A 22,043-nucleotide genomic window follows, 5' to 3' on the forward strand; every position below is an offset into this window, starting at 1 on the left:
ACATGGAAACTGAACAACCTGCTCCTGAATGACTCCTGGGTACATAATGAAATGAAGGCAGAAATAAAGATGTTCTTTGAAACCAATGAGAACAAAGACACAACATACCAGAATCTCTGGGACACATTTAAAGCAGCGTGTAGAGGGAAATTTATAGCACTAAATGCCCACAAGAGAAAGCAGGAAAGATCTAAAGTTGACACCCTAATATCACAATTAAAAGAACTAGAGAAGCAAGAGCAAACACATTCAAAAGCTAGCAGAAGGCAAGAAATAACTAAGATCAGAGCAGAACTGAAGGAGACACAGACACAAAAAACCCTTCAAAAAATCGAAGAATCCAGGAACTGGTTTTTTGAAAAGATCAACAAAATTGACAGACCGCTAGCAAGACTAATAAAGAAGAAAAGGGAGAATAATCAAATAGACGCAATAAAAAATGATAAAGGGGATTTCACCCCTGATTCTACAGAAACACAAACTACCATGGGAAAATACTATAAACACCTTTATGCAAATAAACTAGAAAATCTAGAAGAAATGGATAAATTTCTGGACACATACACTGTCTCAAGACTAAACCAGGAAGAAGTTGAATCCCTGAAAAGACCAATAACAGGCTCTGAAATTGAGGCAATAATTAATAGCTTACCAACCAAAAAAAGTCCAGGACCGGCCGGGCGCGGTGGCTCAAGCCTGTAATCCTAGCACTTTGGGAGGCCGAGACGGGCGGATCACAAGGTCAGGAGATCAAGACCATCCTGGCTAACACGGCGAAACCCCGTCTCTACTAAAAACACAAAAAATTAGCCGGGCGAGGTGGCGGCGCCTGTGGTCCCAGCTACTCGGGAGGCTGAGGCAGGAGAATGGCGGGAACCCGGGAGGCGGAGCTTGCAGTGAGCTGAGATCTGGCCACTGCACTCCAGCCTGGGCGACAGAGCGAGACTCTGTCTCAAAAAAAAAAAAAAAAAAAGTCCAGGACCAGATGGATTCACAGCCGAATTCTACCAGAAGTACAAGGAGGAGCTGGTACCATTCCTTCTGAAACTATTCCAATCAATAGAAAAAGAGGGAATCCTCCCTAACTCATTTTAGGAGGCCAACATCATCCTGATACCAAAGCCTGGCAGAGACACAACAAAAAAAAAGAGAATTTTAGACCAATATCCCTGATGAACATCAATGCAAAAATCCTCAATAAAATACTGGCAAACCGAATCCAGCAACACATAAAAAAACTTATCCACCATGATAAAGTGGGCTTCATCCCTGGGATGCAAGGCTGGTTCAACATATGCAAATCAATAAACGTAATCCATCACATAAACAGAACCAAAGACAAAAACCACATGATTATCTCAATAGATGGAGAAAAGGTCTTTGACAAAATTCAACAGCCCTTCATGCTAAAAACTCTCAATAAATTCGGTATTGATGGGATGTATCTCAAAATAATAAGAGCTATTTATGACAAACCCACAGCCAATATCATACTGAATGGGCAAAAATTGGAAGCATTCCCTTTGAAAACTGACAGAAGACAGGGATGCCCTCTCTCACCACTCCTATTCAACATAGTGTTGGAAGTTCCGGCCAGGGCAATCAGGCATGAGAAAGAAATAAAGGGTATTCAATTAGGAAAAGAGGAAGTTAAATTGTCCCTGTTTGCAGATGACATGATTGTATATTTAGAAAACCCCATTGTCTCAGCCCAAAATCTCCTTAAGCTAATAAGCAACTTCAGCAAATTCTCAGGTTAGAAAATCAATGTGCAAAAATCACAAGCATTCTTATACACCAGTAGCAGACAAACAGATAGACAAATCGTGAGCGAACTCCCATTCACAATTGCTTCAAAGAGAATAAAATACCTAGGAATCCAACTTACAAGGTATGTGAAGGACCTCTTCAAGGAGAACTACAAACCACTGCTCAACGAAATAAAAGAGTATACAAACAAATGGAAGAACATTCCATGCTCATGAATAAGAAGAATCAATGATCGTGAAAATGGCCATACTGCCCAAGGTAATTTACAGATTCAATGCCATCCCCATCAAGCTACCAATGACTTTTTTCACAGAACTGGAAAAAACTACTTTAAAGATCATATGGAACCAAAAAAGACCCTGCATTGCCAAGACAATCCTGAGCCAAAAGAACAAAGCTGGAGGCCTCATGCTACCTGACTTCAAACTATACTACAAGGCTACAGTAACCAAAACAGCATGGTACTGGTACCAAAACAGAGATATAGACCAATGGAACAGAATAGAGCCCTCAGAAATAATACCACTCATCTACAACCATCTGATCTTTGACAAACCTAACAAAAACAAGAAATGGGGAAAGGATTCCCTATTTAATAAATGGTGCTGGGAAAACTGGCTAGCCATATGCATAAAGCTGAAACTGGATCCCTTCCTTAAACCTTATACAAAAATTAATTCAAGATGGATTAAAGACTTAAATGTTAGACCTAAAACCATAAAAACCCTAGAAGAAAGCCTAGGCAATACCATTCAGGACATAGGCATGGGCAAGGACTTCATGACTAAAACACCAAAAGCAATGGCAACAAAAGCCAAAATTGACAAATGGGATCTAATCAAACTAAAGAGCTTCTGCACAGCAAAAGAAACTACCATCAGAGTGAACAGGCAACCTACAGAATGGGAGAAAATTTTTGCAATCTACCCATCTGACAAAGGGCTAATATCCAGAATCTACAAAGAACTCAAATAAATTTACAAGAAAACAACAACCCCATCAAAAACTGGGCAAAGGATATGAACAGACACTTCTCAAAAGAAGACATTTATGCAGCCAACAGACACATGAAAAAATGCTCGTCATCACTGGCCATCAGAGAAATGCAAATCAAAACCACAATGAGATACCATCTCACACCAGTTAGAATGATGATCATTAAAAAGTCAGGAAAGAACAGGTGCTGGAGAGGATGTGGAGAAGTAGGAACACTTTTACACTGTTGGTGGGGTTGTAAACTAGTTCAACCATTGTGGAAAATGGTGTGGCGATTCCTCAAGGATCTAGAACTGGAAATATCATTTGACCCAGTCATCCCATTACTGGGTATATACCCAAAGGATTATAAATCATGCCGCTATAAAGACACATGCACACATATGTTTATTGTGGCACTATTCACAATAGCAAAGACTTAGAACCAACCCAAATGTCCATCAATGATAGACTGGATTAAGAAAATGTGGCACATATATACCATGGATTACTATGCAGCTATAAAAAAGGATGAGTTCATGTCCTTTGTAGGGACATGGATGAAGCTGGAAACCATCATTCTCAGCAAACTATCACAAGGACAGAAAACCAAACACTTCATGTTCTCACTCATAGGTAGGAATTGAACAATGAGAACACTTGGACACAGGAAGGGGAACATGTGGGGAGGGGGGAGGGGGAAGGGGGAGGGATAGCATTAGGAGATATACCTAATGTAAATGACGAGTTAATGGGTGCAGCACACCAACATGGCACATGTATACATATGTAACAAACCTGTATGTTGTGCACATGTACCCTAGAACTTAAAGTATATATATAAAAAAAAGAGATGATAGTACAGAATGTTATGGGAGATACTAGATTTTTTTTTTTTAACTAGACTTTTTTGATCCTTGAAGGTGTCTAACATATACATTTTGTTAAATTAAATTAAATTTTGCCTAGGGATGCCTCTGTACCTTGAGTTTCTATATGACAAATTGCAACTTAACTTAGTATGTAAACAAATGGAAACCTTGCTTAGTTGTATCTTCAGCCAATAACATCCTGTCAACTGACAAGACTGTGTTCATGTATGGCCAAGGCTGAGCAGTAACTAATCAAGCTGTTTCTGTACCTCACTTCTGTTTTCTGTGTCTCACTGCTGTTTTCTGTTGCCTGCCCACCTTGTGGAGTAGAGCTTTCTAAACTTCTACTGATTCTGAGTACTGCCCAATTCTCGAATGATTCATTGCTTAATTAAATTCTGTTAAATTTAATTTGTCTGAAACTTTTTTTTAAGAACTTTTAAAAGAAAATAATTGCAAGAGAAACAACTACAGCAACCTCTTAAAATTTACACTTAATCACTGATCATGCGTGCTAGGTGCCACTTACCTTTGCTCTGTCTAAAGTGATTATCTCTTGCCAAATTGTGTGTGCTGTGAGAATTCCGTGGGTGTCCTCCACCAACACAATTGCTCTTCTTTTCTTTTTTCCCTTGCATCACCTCTGAGTGTTTGACACTGCTGTTAGTATGTAGTATAGAAATATATTTGGTTTCTGTTGGTATTTTTTCTACTGCAACAACTATTAAAAAAGCTGTTGCTAGCATAAAGGGGTGTTTTACAACATGTCAAATACACATTTTTTTTTAATATTCTAATAAAAATGTCTTTTTGTGTTAGCTCTTCTAAGGCAATATAATTTACACCTGTACAAGACACATTTTGCTCTAACGGAAGTAAATAAATTATTTTTGCCATATGTCCCACTTTCTCTGCTGGTTTAATATTTTTTAGAATAAGCTGTTTGTAGTATTTCTCCCTTATTTTAGTTTCACTTAACACAATAATTCAAAAAAAAAAAAAAAAAAAAAAAAAAGCATTTACTGAGTGCTTAGTTTGTGCTAAGTCCTGAGGAAATAAACTGGAAATACAATCATGTAGAAGAAAAAAATAATAAAAGCCTTGACTTCTAGTTGCTCATAGTTTAGTAAGAAAGTATTTTTTTCCACCACCAACTATAAAAGATGGAACGAAATGGGTGCTAAATGGTAGAATAAGTAACATGTTGTGTCCATGCAAAAGAACTGATTGCGTTTGACTGGGAGTGGAGATCAGGAAAGAATTCTTGTTGGTAAAGGCACTGGAACTGGAATTCAAATATTAGAATGGTGAAGATGGGATTAAGAACAATGACATTAGATTTTGCAAAATTAAAAAAAATTAAATAAAGCACGGTACTTAACAGACCCTCAAGCAACAGTAATAGTTATTATTTTCCAAGCTCACAGAAGTAGTCAGTGGCAGAGTTAGAAACCAGATCTCCTGGTTTATGTGAGAATTTCCTTTGTATATTTTTCTCTTTTTAAGCAAAGTGTGTCCTAATCAACAGAGGTGCCTCAATATCTGCAGGAAATGTCTTAAATTGAAATAGATCAATTTTTGATTCAATTGCATCATCCTTAGAATTTTTATTTTGGGGAACAAGTATGAGAGCAAAACATTAACAATCAAACTATTCTTGATATTCAGGTATTGATAGGTTATTTGAATGCAAAATTCAGACTACTACAAAATATTCTTTGGGGAATATTAAAACACACACACACAATTTGTACCCTTATGTAGGGACAGTTTCATGTTTGTTTTTATAATTTCATAGATACTATAATGTAGTCACTATAAAGATATACTAGTAGCCTATTGAAAAATTCTGCAAACCATTAAAATTTAGAAAACTAAACAATCATATCCGTTTAATAATGTACATGAGGAATATTGCTCTAACAAAAAATGAAAAATAGTTGTATATATTTTATGAAAAAGACTATATCTTTGAAAGTGAAACACGTATGCATTAAGTAGTGATAATAAGACAATTAAGCTTAACAGTAAAATGAAATAGAAATTGATGGAAAACAGACAGCAAAAACTGTGTTATACCTGTCACTGAAAGATCATCAATTCCTTCAACCTTCTATTTTTGTATTCACGGTGTTTAAGGGAAGATAGTCTTACCAACAATGCAGCCAAAACATGTTGATCTGCATTTTTGTTTTTTAGATGTCTACTAGTTAGTTGGACATTGAAACTTGTGTTAAAACACCTAACGGATGGTATTCTATCACGCTGGACTACTCAAACAATAAATGTATACTGATTAATTGAACGACTTAGTGATTTAAAAGAAGATAGTGATGTTTTCCATGTTCTCTGACCTAGGCAGTACTTTAAGTCCTGACAAGACAGAGAAAATTAGTGTCTAAATCTTGGAGGTTAAGACCACGATGTATCCCTAAGGTCTGCCCATGCCATGCCATCTACATTCAAATTTTTCAGTAAGAATTCTACATTTGTTTCCTCTTCTTTGAATTCAGCTTCTCTTTTGGGGAGGCAGTAGAACATGCTTGGTGCTTTAAATGTATGGGCTTTGGAAACAGTCAAACCTGGGTTTCAATCTTAGTTTAGTCCTTACTAACTATACAACAATGGGCAAACTAGTTAATTTCTCTAAGTCTCAGTTTTCTCATTGGTAAAATGTAGATGATACTACCATACCTGCTGCATAGAGCTTTTGGAAAGATTATGTTCAATAATGCATGTGAAGTAATTAAGCCAATGCTAAGACATAGCGAAAGCTGTAAAAGAGCAGCTGTTCTTATTACTTGAAAAAAAAATTTTTTTGACATGAAAGAAAGGACATTATCTAGGCCGTTTGCACTATTTTTCTTCAAATAGTAGCAAAACCTTTTTCCCGCACTGAAAAGTGGTGATTAACTTTTTCACTATGTGAGACCTTGTCTTTCCTTATAGAAATCACACCTAAAACAATCATATTTTCAAGTGTGCATTGTATAGGCTAAGAGATCCATAGATATTCAAAGACCATTTCTTTCCTCCAACAAACCTATGTCTTAGATTGGGAGAAAAGATTCACATTAAAAATCACTAATCTCCTTTTAATTAAGTACAGACTTTAGGTACCCTAAGAGTTTAAGACCAGTGAAAATGATGTGGTCTACAGTACTCAGTAAACACTTTGGAAAGGTGAGATTTGAGCTGGGCCTTTAGAAATAAGTGTGATTTGGATAGGAGAAAATAGGGAGAATATTCTATTGGGCTGCTAAGTGGGGAAATTGTCAACAGCATGACTGAAAGCATAGCAGGGAAAACAAAAATGGTATTTAAGGGGGTAGGAGTATCAAGCAAATTATAAGGACAACGTGCAGTAGTCATGAGGTCTCCCGTCATTTTGCCAAGGTCTCATCTTTCTCGTCAGACAATTCATGAAGATGACTGAGTGGTGGGATTGCTTGACACAGAAGAGTTTAAATTTGTTTTCATCCCTGCTAAGTGATTCTGAAATATAAAACGCCTAGAGAGTTGAGCTTTCAACTTACTGTGTGATTCCATAAGGGAACCATTAATAATGCCAGAATGCATTAACAGCCTAGAGAGAAGAAAAACTCTAGACTTAAAACTTTCATGACAGCACCTGAAATAAATCAGCTAATATCAAAAGAGTGGCAAAGGTGACATGAGTTTTTTCTGGGAATAATTATAACTTTTCCAGTTTTATATTGTCATTAGGCATTCAGGCCATTGACAAGTCTAAAATAAGATTTCAATGTTTATTCTGGATAAAATGAAATCAAAACACTGAAGGAAACTTGAAAGTAAACTTATTTACTTCTGGAAACATGACCAGAGTTACCAAGCAGCCTAGTTCTTGATATTGTCAGTGAGAGAAATTATGTAATTTTGGCTTACAATCTCCCATTTTTGGAAAATAGTTTTCTGGCCACCCTAAGAAAATGCCCCTAATAAAACCAAATGCCTAACTAGATATGGTTCAGAATACCTTATAAAATGCATAAAAATAATTTTCAAGGTTAGAAACCCAGAAATGTGGATGACTTTTTATCACTTTGAAATAATGTGCTGTGGCTTACAGTGGGTAATTAAAATCAATGGAGGGCAATCACTAGAAATTTGGATAATATGACAGTGAGATAATATTCCATCTTTGTATGGCAAAAATCTTTGTCATATCCTGAAATACGTTTGTACTAAAAATATTTGAAAACTTTTTTTAGTATAAGGAAACCTGTTTTAGAAAAATATCAGTATTCAGGAAATATGAGCTGCTTTCTTCGTATAATTTGTAGAACAGATGAAGTAAGAAAATAACTTGTAAGTCAGTTTGAAAGTGTATACTTACAGTGTGCTCTGGAACTCAGGTTGTTTTCTCATTGTTTTATTTTTGCTTTGTATGTCTCAATTTTGCCTTAAAGAATGCTTGTCTATGAATATTTTATATATATACATATATATATATATATATATTCCTGCTGAAAGGCAAGTGCCTTTCTCTACACAGACTTCATCCTGCTTTGGTGAATATGGATGTTATTAGAGTGACCAATGGAGCTGGGATCCTGGGAATTCTTCTTTACTTTTCAGGGATGAAAAGATCACAGAAAGAGGTTGCTAAACAACTTGCCAGTGCTGCTGATAAATGTTCTGCTACTGTCAGCAAATATTCCAGAGAATCCATTTGCTGAAGGGAATTTCCAAATTGATTCACCATTGGTAGCCATATCACAGGAGAAAATGGCAGTGCAGACAGGACTGGAAGAACATTAGTCACTGTTTCAGGGCCTTCTAATTTTCAATCTGCCACAGCCATAGAATAGAGACGGGAGGTACAGAATGTGGCAATAGGGAATTAGCAGTAAAATCACTGCAATTCTTCACCAACATCTGCGAGTATGGAGAGCAAAGACAGCAGCTTCAGGCAGTTTTCAGTATTTAACTCACTTTTTAGTAAAGAATGTGTCTATGTATCATAGATAACTTCACCCAAATTAGAAACCGAAATGGACTCTACATGCTTTTTTATTTTGTCTGTCCTAGTAGATGAGAATATTTTTTTGGTTTGTTTTCCAAAATGTGCCCATTTTGAGGTATCAGAAGAGAATTAGAAATAAGCTCTTTTTTATTGTTTACTAATTTAAAAAGTAAGCTAGTGAGGAAAAACTTCAGCCATTTAAAATTTTGTAATTTTTATTTGCAAGATTTTGTATGCTACATACAGCTGAGGATCTAAGAGGAAAATTGCCAGATCTTTTGAAAGAAAAGCCATCTCTGAAATTTTTCATTTTTTTTTTTTTAATTATTGTAAACAATTATAACAATGGCATTAAAATGTCAGTAGGAGGCTAAGTGGGTGAGCTGGAGAAATTCTATTCTGATATAAGGATGCTACAAAGGAAACAAAGTACTGGGAAAATCATCATTTGTATTAGACTTACAGGGCTTTTAATATGTTTGTACTTGCCCTTTGCAGCTGAGTAGAGAGGCAATGGTATATGGGAACAGTCAAGTATGTGGTTTCAGTTCTCTGTTCATTAGCAATTAGTTGAATGAGACTCTCCCAAGTATGAAAAGGATCTTCTGGTATATGAATAGGTATACCAAATAGGAGATTACAAGGCATATGCCAATTTTAACTTCTTATGGACATTGGCTAGTAGGTACGCTTCTCCCCAAGAATGATGCTTGGCCATGAAATATCTCAGTCCATAGTAGCACTCATGGGATTACCATGGACAGCCTCTTGAGTCCATCTTTGGGCTGGAAAGAACATAGAAGACTCACTTCTTTCCAATGTGACTATGTAGAGTAATTTCCATCTTAGGCCACACTTGGAGATTTGAGGAACTATTCGGAGGGAAGGGTTCATATAGTGCTCTAAGTGTTATATCAGCTTTGTGACAAAAGACAGATAAATTCATTTGATAGTCATTTATTCATCGATCTTGAGATATATGGCAGCCATTATTATTGCGGTAATTAGGTGTTGAGTATTTGATTAAAAGTTTCTCTGTTTTTTGATCAACAATGGCATAAAACAGATGTATGGCGCTATATATTATAAAAGCCATGATCACTGTGTTCAGTTCTCCTCAGAATAATGGAATAGAATGGTCAGTGGCAACAGAGGTGAGGGGAAGGCAAGGCTTTATAAAATAAGGGCCCTGTACGATCTAACAGTCAAGACTAGAGTATATTGCCATGTTCTATAGTGAACCACTAGATGGTGCACTCTGCAACTTTGTTGATTTTGTATTTTCCCAAATCCTGAAAAATACCCTAAATGCCCTGTATATACATAATGCTTAAATATTTCCTCTAAAGTTGGCTAGAAATATCAATATCTTATTAATGACTATCTAACAGGGCAGACATCTCTACTCATCAATTAATATAATTGTGTGGTCTCATGGGGCTTTGCACATGTGCTTGCCTACATGTATTCACTTATTTTTTCAGATCCTATAGACATAGACAATAAGTCTAAAGATAAAAATACAATTATTTAGATTTTCTCAACTAGGCTAGTCCTGACTTTCAGATATGCCCTAAGTATAATTAAATAGTAAAATTTGACTCTACCCCAACTCCTCACCTGTCCTTATCCATTGCTTCTTTTGATTTCCTACACCCTAAACCCTACCTAATGCCTCCTAGAGCCTCAGTCAATTGTACTCTCTTAGGTAATAATTCCTATTGTGGATTGCTTTCTTATATTGGTAATATTACAACATTGTAATAACCTATTATCTCATTGATTATGTTTTTTTTTTCTCCTATTGTCATACTTTTTACCTGGAAAAATGTAGTCCTTTCCCATTTTTTTAAATTATATAGAAAACGTTACATAACGCTCTATGTAATATTTAACATGCGACTCTTCAGAAACTTCAGGAACAATATGACATAGGCCTAAGTAGTAATTTAAATGTTTCTCTTTATGCTTTAGTTGTCATGCAAGGTTAGAGCTAAGTTCTTTGCTTAACTAAAATTAAAACACTCACTAGTTATAGGTGTATCTATGTTTCAGTTTTCGATGGTTTTGTTTTTATATTTTTACTCACTTTTAGCCTATTTTATACTGTGATTTATTGTGTAAGGCTAATTGAAATCATTCTTGGAACTAAAGCGGACATGCATTGTGTGTGTACTTTAGTTCACAGAAAAAAAAATTTATTTACTTTGTAGAAATATTTCCCTAGAGCCAACATAATGAAGAATATATGTTAAATCCATAGATATTTTTGAATTCAGAAAGTAGTTACACTAGCCGCAAGAATTTTAAGTGCGTTTCAAACTTAACTAATAAAGGCCACAGTGTGTTATGATACAAGAATAGCTGTGTTTCAATTATACTTTTAATTTTTTTTTCACAGCATACTTCATTTTGATTGTTGTATTCACTGATTTTAAAAAAGCAGTTCTGCCAAATAAAAGGAAACTTCAAGTTTATGACTATATGAAGAAACAGTGATATCAATTTTTTCTGTCAATATTGGCATGGTTTTAGCAGCTTGACTTTCACAGAATAATACACTACTTCTAAACCTTGATGTTGAAGGATGTCATAAAGGAGCCAAGACAATCCAGATAATTCAATAGTACTGTTATAATTAGTTTCTAAAATGGGAAAGCACTTACCACTTTTCTAGAAAATGATATCCTTTTAAAAATACATCTTTTATTTTTAATCAATATAAACTTGACAACATTGAATAGCATAATCTTTATCTTTGCTTGCCTACAGCATGTCAATAGTTACAGAACTGAAAGTTACCTACAAGAAGACTCTGACTAGTCAGAGCATGCAGATAAAATGATAATTATAGTGATAGCTACAAGAGGGAGGTATGGTGCAGCAGTTGCTAAGGTGGCAAATGAAGTAGCACTCACAATCATACCAGAAGACATGGAGTGGGCAATATCCCTAGGCAAAATGATGCATTATTAAGGCATGGCTGTGTGTACTTAATGGACTTTTTGAAACCAGACATATCAAATCTAACATATAAGATAGTTTTTTCATGCACTTTGATAATGACATTCAACAAACCCATTGGGATTTTTAATTTTAGACTCTATTTTCCAAGGGAATTATGTGCGTGTGTATGTGTGTGCGTGTGTGTGTGTGTGTGTGTATATATATATATACATAATTTGTAGCACTTTATTAAAAAGCTCAGAGAATACAAAGAATATTACATTGCTTGATTTAGATGAAAGAAAAAATAATATAAAGGGTTATTGTACTCATACCTTAAAAGCATTTCTCTGTTTTTTTCCTTTTTTCCATTGTGAGCATTTAGATTTGGAGACAACTGTCATTTTCTTATATTAATAAGAACCATGGAGGAGACAATGAGTTTTCCACACATATTCAGAAGGAATAATTTTTATTATCATTGAAACCATGTCTTTATTAAGATACTGTGCACTGAAAGATAATAAAACATTTCTTCTCCCATGTGTTTTTTAATTGTAAAGGGAAAATTATCCTTTTTAAGTTACATGCTGTTTCCAAAATGTGTTTTAATACACATTTTAGAAAAGAAACTTCAGAAGCAGGGAATTTTTCAACAATTGAAAGTCCACTTGATTACAATAAAAAAGAAAAAGAAATACAAGATGAAGAAACTACTGCTTCAGAAAGAAGCTGCAGGAGGATAGAAGTTATTAAAATAAAATTACATATGAATATGATAAAAAGGAAAGAGAAATAAAAGCACAAAATATTTTTTAAAATATATTAGAGTACATGAATCCAGCATCTTACTGATAAAGGTGATTCTTGGTTGTATTCTTAGATTTTAAAAAGTAACCCTGAGATTCCCTGAGGCTTTGCATGATTGGGTTGCACTGAATTATAGCTGTCAGGTCTAGGTTATGATTTAATAGACAATGCTAATTCTTACCAATTCTTTAAGAGTTTTGACAAATAGGGCGCCTTAATCTTAATATAAATATTTTCTGATAAAGGTGGTGTAGTATAAATAATAATAAAAAACCAAACATATATAAAATAAACTCGAAAGCACACTCTCTCTTTTAACACAGGTGTTTCAGATTTGTTTTTTGTAGCTGATATGATATGTCACAATTTTCTGCAGATGGAATTTTACAAATTATTACTGCAGAAAATGACAAAGTTGGTTTGCAGCTATAGACCTTTGATAAAGCAAGCGAGGAAGACTTCACCATTCAAAACTATCTTTACATTTTAATATTTCATAACAGAATGAATAAAAGAGTAGAGTTAATTTTTTTGAAGAACCAATTTGGAAGCATATGCAATGGGATCATGTTGAGAAGAATACAGCTTTGCACTTGCTTGAAATGCAGATCAAAACTAAATGATTATTGATCAAACAATAGCTTGCAATGCATCTCAGAGTGGACTGTCATCCTTCACGTACAGCCCGGGGCAGGATTTTGGCTTTCTTTATCTGAAAAACATGTTATCACAGTATTGAACTAATGTTTCCTTAATAAATACAGATAATATTGGATAAGATGGCCTGATCAACTACCGCCACATTACCACAAACTGACATTTCCATATGTTAATATAATTGTAATAAAAATATATCTATCTTTCATATAACAAAATGCTAACAGTCTGTAATGAGATATTTCATTTCTCCAAATGTTATCAACGAAATTTGAATTTGTTTATCCAAATGTATGTTAAGTAGATTTGATTACTGTGACATCAGAAGAACAAAGAATTAATGTACCATGGAGACCTAAGGCATGGTTAGCTGCCATCTGAAAACCATTCCAGATCCCCTACTTTAAGTCTTGAACAAAATGTACTAGTGAATGGGATTAGATACTCAGAGATAGGGAAGCAGATTTTTTTAATGAAAAATAATTTTGAAAATAAACTATGTTTATTTGCACTGTGAGAGAACAAATAGGTAACACAAAACTAGATCTTAATTCTTTTGTATATTTTCTTAATCATGGTTTTTAAATTTGTCAAAGTAGCACTTGTTTTAACCTTATAACCAATTCCTCTTATGAGTCTTTGACATACTTTCTTGTTTCTAAAATTTTATCTTACTGCCTTGATGCTCCACGAGAATTAGGTAATGACGGGGGAAAATGTATACAAGATAAAGAAGAAACACATGTTTTTATGAAAAGCTAAAAATCACTCCACAAGGAACTAATAAGAATCAAGCCAGCAAAAGAGAGAAGCCTGGCAGGTATTGATAAAATCATGCTGGTGATTGTGGCCATTCTTATGCATTATGTTACTATGTATAGATTCTAGAAAAAGATTTTCTGTTTATTTTGAAAATATGGAAATAAATCCTTTTATCTGGTTACTATGTTGGTGCTGCCTAATAGGCCTACAAAGAGAAAATAAATTTTCATAAAATACTCTTAGAAATTGTCCACAGTGTACAATGAGATGCCGACTTAGACAGCTTGGTGCTCGCTGAGACCATCAGTGATGGGATCCATTTATTTTTTCTTCTCTAATGAAGACAATTTGTCTGGTGAAAGCTTTTGCCAAGTAAACCAAAATTTTATATCCAACTTAGAAACTGTGAGTTTAAATTCTTTAAATTGTTGAAGAAAAAAAGACACCTGTCCTGATTTATCTGACAGATTGGAGTCTATGCCAGAGAATTCTTCATTTTTGTCATTCTAGTATAGAGGTAAACTTGGTCTTTTATAGGAGGATAAATCTGTGTGGTTTTTTTAAAAATATATTTTAAAAATTTATTAATATAGCAAAATATCCTTTACTATTTATTTTAAATTTATAATCAGATTTAGATTACAGAAAATGAAATCCATAAGGATCAATAATTTTATCAATAACTTTTATTTTGTCAGTATAGCAGGCTTTGGAATCAGATGAGTTTGAGTTAAAATTTCATATCTGCTAATTTTACCTCTGCTACTGTGAACAATTTATCCTTTTCTGGCATTTAATCACTTAAAATCAGTATGTTTCATTTAACTCATCTGTAAAATGGGACAGTAACATTTCCAAATACAGAAGTGTATTTGGAGAATTTAATAAGATAATGCATGTAAGACTTTAGCATAATGCCTGTCACATAGTAAACTCAATAAAAGATAATTCTCATTGTCTATAGTAAATTTTCTTTCTATTATTGTTATAGTCCAATTGTCAGTACAAGGATATAATTTCAAAAGAAGTCATAAATTCCCTTTAGGAGATTATCAATGTTCACTAAGCACCTCTAACAAGTACCCCCTTATCTTGCCTTAACATCTTAAAGCTCCACATCAGTAACTCTCTTCAATCTTCAGTTCTAGTTTTGTTGTGGTTGTTTCCCTTGATTTCTGCACCCATATTTAATCACAGATGATGAAGGAAGTCCATCATTTATAAAAACGCTTATGACAAAGGCTGGAGTGCAGTGGCTCCATCTCGACTCACTACAAGCTCTACCTCCCAGGTTCACACCATTCTCCTGCCTCAGCCTCCCAAGTAGCTGGGACTACAGGCGCCCACCACCATGCCCGGCTAATTTTTTTGTATTTTTTAGTAAAGACGGGCTTTCACCATGTTAGCCAGGATGGTCTGGATCTCCTGACCTCATGATCCGCCCTCCTCGGCCTCCCAAAGTGCTGGGATTACAGGCATGAGCCACTGCGCCCAGCCAAATTACCTTAATAAGTATGAATACTGCACATTTCTTACACACATACACTCTTCAGTAGTTATTGGTAGAGACTTACTATCCAATATGTGGCTGTTGAATCATATGCTTACAACAAAGCATTTCACTCATTATTCTAGAAAAAGTCAATTTACTTTTCATGTTTTCTTCATCCATAGATTGATATGTTACCTTTCTTCATGTCTTTGAAATATGTTTTACCTATCTTACTTGTAGTCATTTCACTTCATCTTGCCAGATATTATCAGCCTTTATTTTCATCCATTGCTCATTCTTCTTACATTTATTTTGAATGTATGTCTCATATATTAGAACTGGAATAAAAGTTTGTGAAATGAGTGACTAACTCCTTAAATGTTGATTCAAGAAGCAAGAAGATGAAGTCTGCATATTGTGATATTGTGTTTAATATGTAATTTGTTACCCAAAATGTATTCCATTTATCACTGATATTTGGCTATTCATTTTTCTTATTTAATTTATATATAGACTGCGGTTTTGGAGTCCACCAGGCATAGACTTAAAACTAATGTGGATGATCAGTCCTATTGAGATGCCAAATTTAAAAACCAGTTTGCAGAGAAATAAACTGGTTTCAAATGGGAATCACACATGCTTTGTAATATTCATGGCAAATTTCACTTTCTATAAATTTGTATAAAAAATATTCTACAAATTTCACTTTCTATAAATCTGTACTGATGCAGAGGAACTGTAAATGAAATGATAATTTTTGTCCAGAATACTTTTTAAAAGATCTTTATTGAATCATGTGACTCTGCATTACTGACAATACACATTACTCTCTTGCCAGACAACTAAAGAGATTGATGAGTCAACCATTAGTTCATCCGTTAAGGGACCCAACTGTCTGATTGAAATTTTTGATGTAACTCAGACTACTTTATTTCTACTTCATAATGCAGTGTATACCATAGTTATTTATTATCCTCCATTACATATTTCTGCAACTTCTGGCACATACTCAGATGAATTATGCCTAAGATTGGGATGTAGGATCCTTTATTTTTCCAGAGACCAACGCTTATTATAGCTGTGAAGATTAACAAGTCACTTCTATATTGCTCACCCTTTTAGAATTTTTTATTTTTATCTCAACATTTAATTAGAAGAATGTCAAAACATACAACTAATTTGAAATAATTTTACAGTGAATACTAGTATACAGACTTATTTGTTTCTAATGCTAGTTAACACATAGTGACTTAAGAAGAACACACATATTTATCATCTCATAGGTTTTGTAGGTTGGAAGTCCAAGCACAGCATAACCGAATTCTTTGTTCAGGGTTTCATGGGGCTGAAATCAGCGCATTTAAGAGGACTGTGGTCCTCTGGGATCAGAATCCTTTCACAAATGCGCTAGTTGTTTTCAAATATTATTTTCTTGCTGTTGGAAGACAGTGGTCTCCATTTACATGCTAGCTATAGTCTGGGAACAACACTCTGTGTCTATAAGCCACCTGCAGTTCCTTGATGCATGACTTTCAACATAGGCAGCACAAGACATGGATACTTGTTTTCTTCTAGAACACATGCTCTGCATCTCTCTGAGTTCCTTCTCTTTGATCAGCTGGAGAAATCTCTCTGCTTTTAAAGGACTTGCCTGATTAGGAGACCCAGCCAAGTTAATCGACATTTATGCCATATAATGCCACGTTATCACGAGGGTAATGTCTCATCATATTTATAGGTTCTACTCACAAAGTACAGGGGGTTATACAAGAGTGGGGATCATTGGGTAGAGCATCTTAGAATTCTGCCTGAAACAATGCACAATCTATATTCTGTCATTAACATTCTTCACAGCTTCGTTAAAATATAATTAGACATATGATAAAATTTATATATTACATTTTAAACATCAAAGCTTGTATTTTAAAATAAATTTTTACATTGTTAATAATTATTTGGTCAACCTTCCCAATCATAACATTGGGATTATACTCAAATATATGGCTGTGCTAAGGGAAAATTTTGCAATTCTGTTTTCAGAAGTTGTGGTAGAATAAATTACTGGGGTTTTTTTTTTCGTTTTTTTTTTTAACAGTTTACTTTTCTCGATCACTTAAAGTTTGCCTGATAATTATTAGAACTATGTCTCTGTGTCTGACAATCACAGTTTAATGCTGGCCTGGGTTCTTTTTTTATGAATCTCAGCAAAAATTTTGAAATTCTAAATGACAATATAGTTTGTATATACATTTTTAATTCAGGTTACACTGTCTCAGAAGAATGTTGCTTAGTATATATTCATGTGGTGATGCACAGGGACTGATATTAAAATAGTAATGATAAAGTTGCACTGATTTAATGGTATGCATTTAAATATAAATGAGAATAGTGGTCCAAGTAAATTCCATCATATTTTGAGCAGAGTTATTATAAATTAGGGTCAACTTGCAAGAAGTAATAAAGAAGACCCACTGGCTTTGATGTTTATTGAAGGCATATGTAAGTGACTATAGTTCTTTTAAAAATGTGAAGATACACATCATATAAAGCTCTTTTCTTAAACAAAGTGCTAAATAAAATTAGAGACTGAATGAATGCATCAACAAAGAAATGGTGTGCAATGACTTATGAAAAACAATATATTCTTTTCAATATATCTGATCTTGTCACTAATGACTCACATGAAAGGTATGCTGCAATGAAGTCCAACTAAAATAGTTCTCCTGATGAGAACTTTCCAGTTTCTTAGTTAGATATTACTTTATTTTCCACTTTTAAAAATTGTCCCTTGTCATTTCTTTAAAGCCCCGAGCATGAGAAACAAAATCTATTTACTAAGAGCTAATCATTTGTTAAAACTGCAAAAAGTGGACATTCCTCTCAGTGGATGTCTGTTACAGCAGAAACAGTGATTACAACCAATATATTATGCCCCAGACGTGACAACATGTTGGCTTCTGAAAATTCTGCTTTTCCTTGGTTAGTTGCTTTGGAACTCAAAATAGTTTACATTGTAATTTTTATTGAACCAATTCTAGATTTACATGATGTTTTAAGGATAAAACAAAGAAATCCCCTGGATTTCTTACCTGTTGTCTATCACACGTACACTCATTTGTGTATATGTGTGTATTCAGCGCTGTACAATTTTATCACATTTATATGTTCATTTATTCACCACCAGAGTCAAGATACTGAACATACTCGGGAGGCTGAGGCAGGAGAATCCCTTGAACCCGGGAAGCAGAGGCTGCAGTGAGTTGAGATCATGCCACTGCACTCCAGCCTGGGCAACAGAGTGAAACTCCATCTCAAAAACAAAACAAAACAAAAATGGATACTGAACGGTTCCATCACCAAAATGACCTCTCCTGTTGCACTTTTATAACCATACTTATCTTTTTCTCATTACCCTTCTTTATGCCTAACCTCTGACAACCACTAATCAGTTCTCAATTTTTATAATTTTGGGATTTTAAGAATGCATGTAAGCCAGGGATGGTGGTACACACCTGTAGTCCCAGCTATATGGGAGGCTGAGGTAGAAGGATTGCTTGAGCCCAGGAGTTTGAGGCCAGCCTGGGCAACATAGTGAAACTTGGTATGTAGCATTTCAGGATTGGCTTTTTCACTCAGCGTAATTCTCTGGAGGTTCATTCAAGTTGTTGTGTGCATCGACTGTTCATTCCTTTTTATTACTGGGTAGTATTCCATGGTATGAATGTACCACAATTTGTCTACCTATTCACCTGCTGAAGGCCACCTAGGCTGTTTTTAATTTTTGGTTATTATGAATAAAGCTATGAACATTAGTGTACAAAATTTTGTGTAAATATGAGTTTTAATTTCTCTGAAATAAATGTCCGAAGGTGTACTTGCTAGGTCACGTTTAGTTTTGAAACTGCCAAATTGTTTTCCAGAATGTCTGTACCACTTTATTGCCATCAGCAATGTATGCGTGATTCATTTCTCTGCAACCTCTCCAGCATTTGGTGGTATTATTATTATTATTTTTAAAGTTAGCATTCTGATAGATATATAATGATATCTCATTGTGGATTAAATTTGCATTTCCCTCATGGCTAACTCTGCTGATCGTCTTTTCTTGTGCATATTTGCCATTTGGATTTTCTCTTTGTTGAAATAGCAGTTCATCATTTTGTCTGTGTTCTGACTGAACTGCTCTCTCTTTTTTTTTACTATTGAATTTTTAAAGTTCTTTATGTACTATAGATATTATTCCCTTTTTCAGATATATAAATTGCAAATATTTTCTGCCAATCTTCTCACAGAATCTTGTAAATCATAAGATTTCATTTCTAATGAAATCTAATTAAGCAATTTCACCTTGTAAGCATTTTGCTTTAGGTGTCAAGTACAAAAACACTTTGCCAAACCTTAAATTCTGAAATTTTAAAAAATATTTTTGTAGACGTTTTATAATTTTACACCTTACATTTGAGTTAATTTTGAATTAAGTTTTGAATTAAATTTTAAATTAATTTTTGTGGAAAGTATGAAGTTTAAATCAAGGTACATTATTTTACTTATAAATATCCAATTGCATCAGAAATATTTACAGAAAATGATACCCTTCCTTCATTGAATTACTTTTGCATCCTTTTCAAAAATTGGTCAGACTTTTGTGAGAATTTATTTCTCAGTAGTCTACTTTGTTCCAGTTATCTATGTTTCTATTCTCTTGTCAGCACCTCACTGTCTTGATTATTGTAGCTATTCAATAGGCCTTAATGTAAGGCAGAGTGATTCCTTCCATTTTATTCTTTTTCAAAATTGTTTTAACTATTCCAGGACATGTGCCTTTCCATATAATTTTAGAATAGCTTATTTATACTTCCAAAATAACTAAAGTTGCTTTAGTAGTGGGAAAAAAGGTCTTGATACCCCCAATAGTAAGTTTGACCTTCATCTAAATTAAACCAGATTTTGTTAGAGCATTTTTAATGATATACTTTAGTTTTGGCTTATGATATCAAGGGTTGTTCACATAGCCCACTTTAAGTTTTTCTCTCTCTCCATAGATGACTAGTTATAAAATATTTTGCTTTCTTCTATTCTTTGCTTGCAATAATTACTTCCTGGGGAGACGAATGTGAATAAAGGGTAGGAATTAAAATTTCTGTAATCACTTAATAATTTGGGTCTACAGTTCGATTGAGAGTTTAGACATATATCCAAAGAAATTATTCTGAATTATCTATTAATCAGTGCATCCTTAGTGCTGACAAGGCCACTTTCTAACAATAGATCTAATCATTTCAAGATGAGCCACAATTAGAATGAATATGATAAAGAGCTCATAATCTGGGCCAAGAATCTGATCCCATGAGCCTAAGATAGAAACCTCTGTTTCACTACTGATTTAACTTTAAGGGGCATGCGTTAAGTCTTGTGGCTCTGGAGATTTATAAATATTTAAAGCCTTTAATGAACCTAGCTTTTTTACTTTTGGACAGTAATCACTAGCTGAATAAAATGTTTTATTTTTTAAAACACATTTTTTGTGCTTTAGGCAAACTAGATGAGTATTGCACAATTTTCTGTAATTAATTTTCACAAGCTAGTGATTCACTTGGGACCCCAAAGCAAAAGTTTTCCCACTCACAGTCTTTTACTGCCATTCAAAGCACTTTTATACATATCAGCAATTAATTGATCTTCCTTAAGTAATTTTTAGTAGCTGACTTGGTCAGTAGATTGTAAGATTGTTTCTTTTGGAATCATAGTATTCTCAAGGTTTCACGTAGTACATAATTAAAATAATGATTGTCATCATAATAATAACCAGAATTCGTTACTACAGGACTATGTGTTGGTACTTTATTGTGTTAGTTCAATTAGCCCTTACAGCCACGCTTTCTTATATTCACTATTGTCATTGGTGTTTTACAGATTAATAGACTTAAGAACAAAGTAGTTGGAGTAATTAAGTAACTTTTCCATGGTCATAGAGTTAAGTGGTAGAATTGGGTTTTGAGAGAAGCAGTCGGCTTCCAAAGTCTGCAATCTAAAGTGCTATGCCTATCACACAATAGATGCTCAATAATATTTGTTGATTGAGAAAATTCCATAATTAAAGTTCCCAAAGAAATACAACTCTATCATTTTTCCAAAAGTACCAATGATAAATAATTAATAGTAAAAATAAAAATATCCTGAATACAGAGCTCTGGTGCGAATAAACTCAGCCAGGAAGATCAATGGAACCATCCAGTGTTTTATGTTGAATTGGAAACTGAAAATAAGAGCTTCAATATGATAAATTGGGAAAAAAGGAGATCTATATGATAGATTCACAAAGAGTATATATGTACAAGTTTAAAATATTTTAAATACTTTAAGAGCTAAATACTGGGAAGATGCCTGAGGCGGATGAGCTTCTAGGGGAATGAAATACCTTTTTAAATAAAGCTCAGACCCTATCTTATGCAGTTTTAATGTAAGCCTTTGATAATTCAAGACGTCGTGGATCACTCAGGAGGAGTGCTTTTATTTCTGTATTATGGAAATCTGGCAGCATGACAGATATTGGAGTTGAGTTGTGGTAAATATTAAGTTGCCCCTTGAAGTAATGCTCACTGCATATCCCGGCTAAAGCTGTAACTAAATATTTATAAATTATTCTGAGAGACAAAATTATACAATGATACCTCTATTAATGAAGAAAAAGTTGCCAAACTATTTTGACATCACTATACTCTTGTCTCTATTCCCTTAAGGAGACTCTAATCTCTGTGAGGACAAAGATGAC

At 34.2% G+C, this 22,043-nt stretch overlaps 1 protein-coding gene across 1 annotated transcript in view; it reads left to right on the plus strand.

Annotated features, from left to right (window-relative positions):
* The window catches only part of PCDH11X (protocadherin 11 X-linked), a 724,020-nt gene that overhangs the window by 361,812 nt on the left and 340,165 nt on the right, over positions 1–22,043 (plus strand).

Source organism: Macaca thibetana, chromosome X (assembly GCF_024542745.1).
Source record: "Macaca thibetana thibetana isolate TM-01 chromosome X, ASM2454274v1, whole genome shotgun sequence".
Taxonomy (NCBI): Eukaryota; Metazoa; Chordata; class Mammalia; order Primates; family Cercopithecidae; genus Macaca; species Macaca thibetana.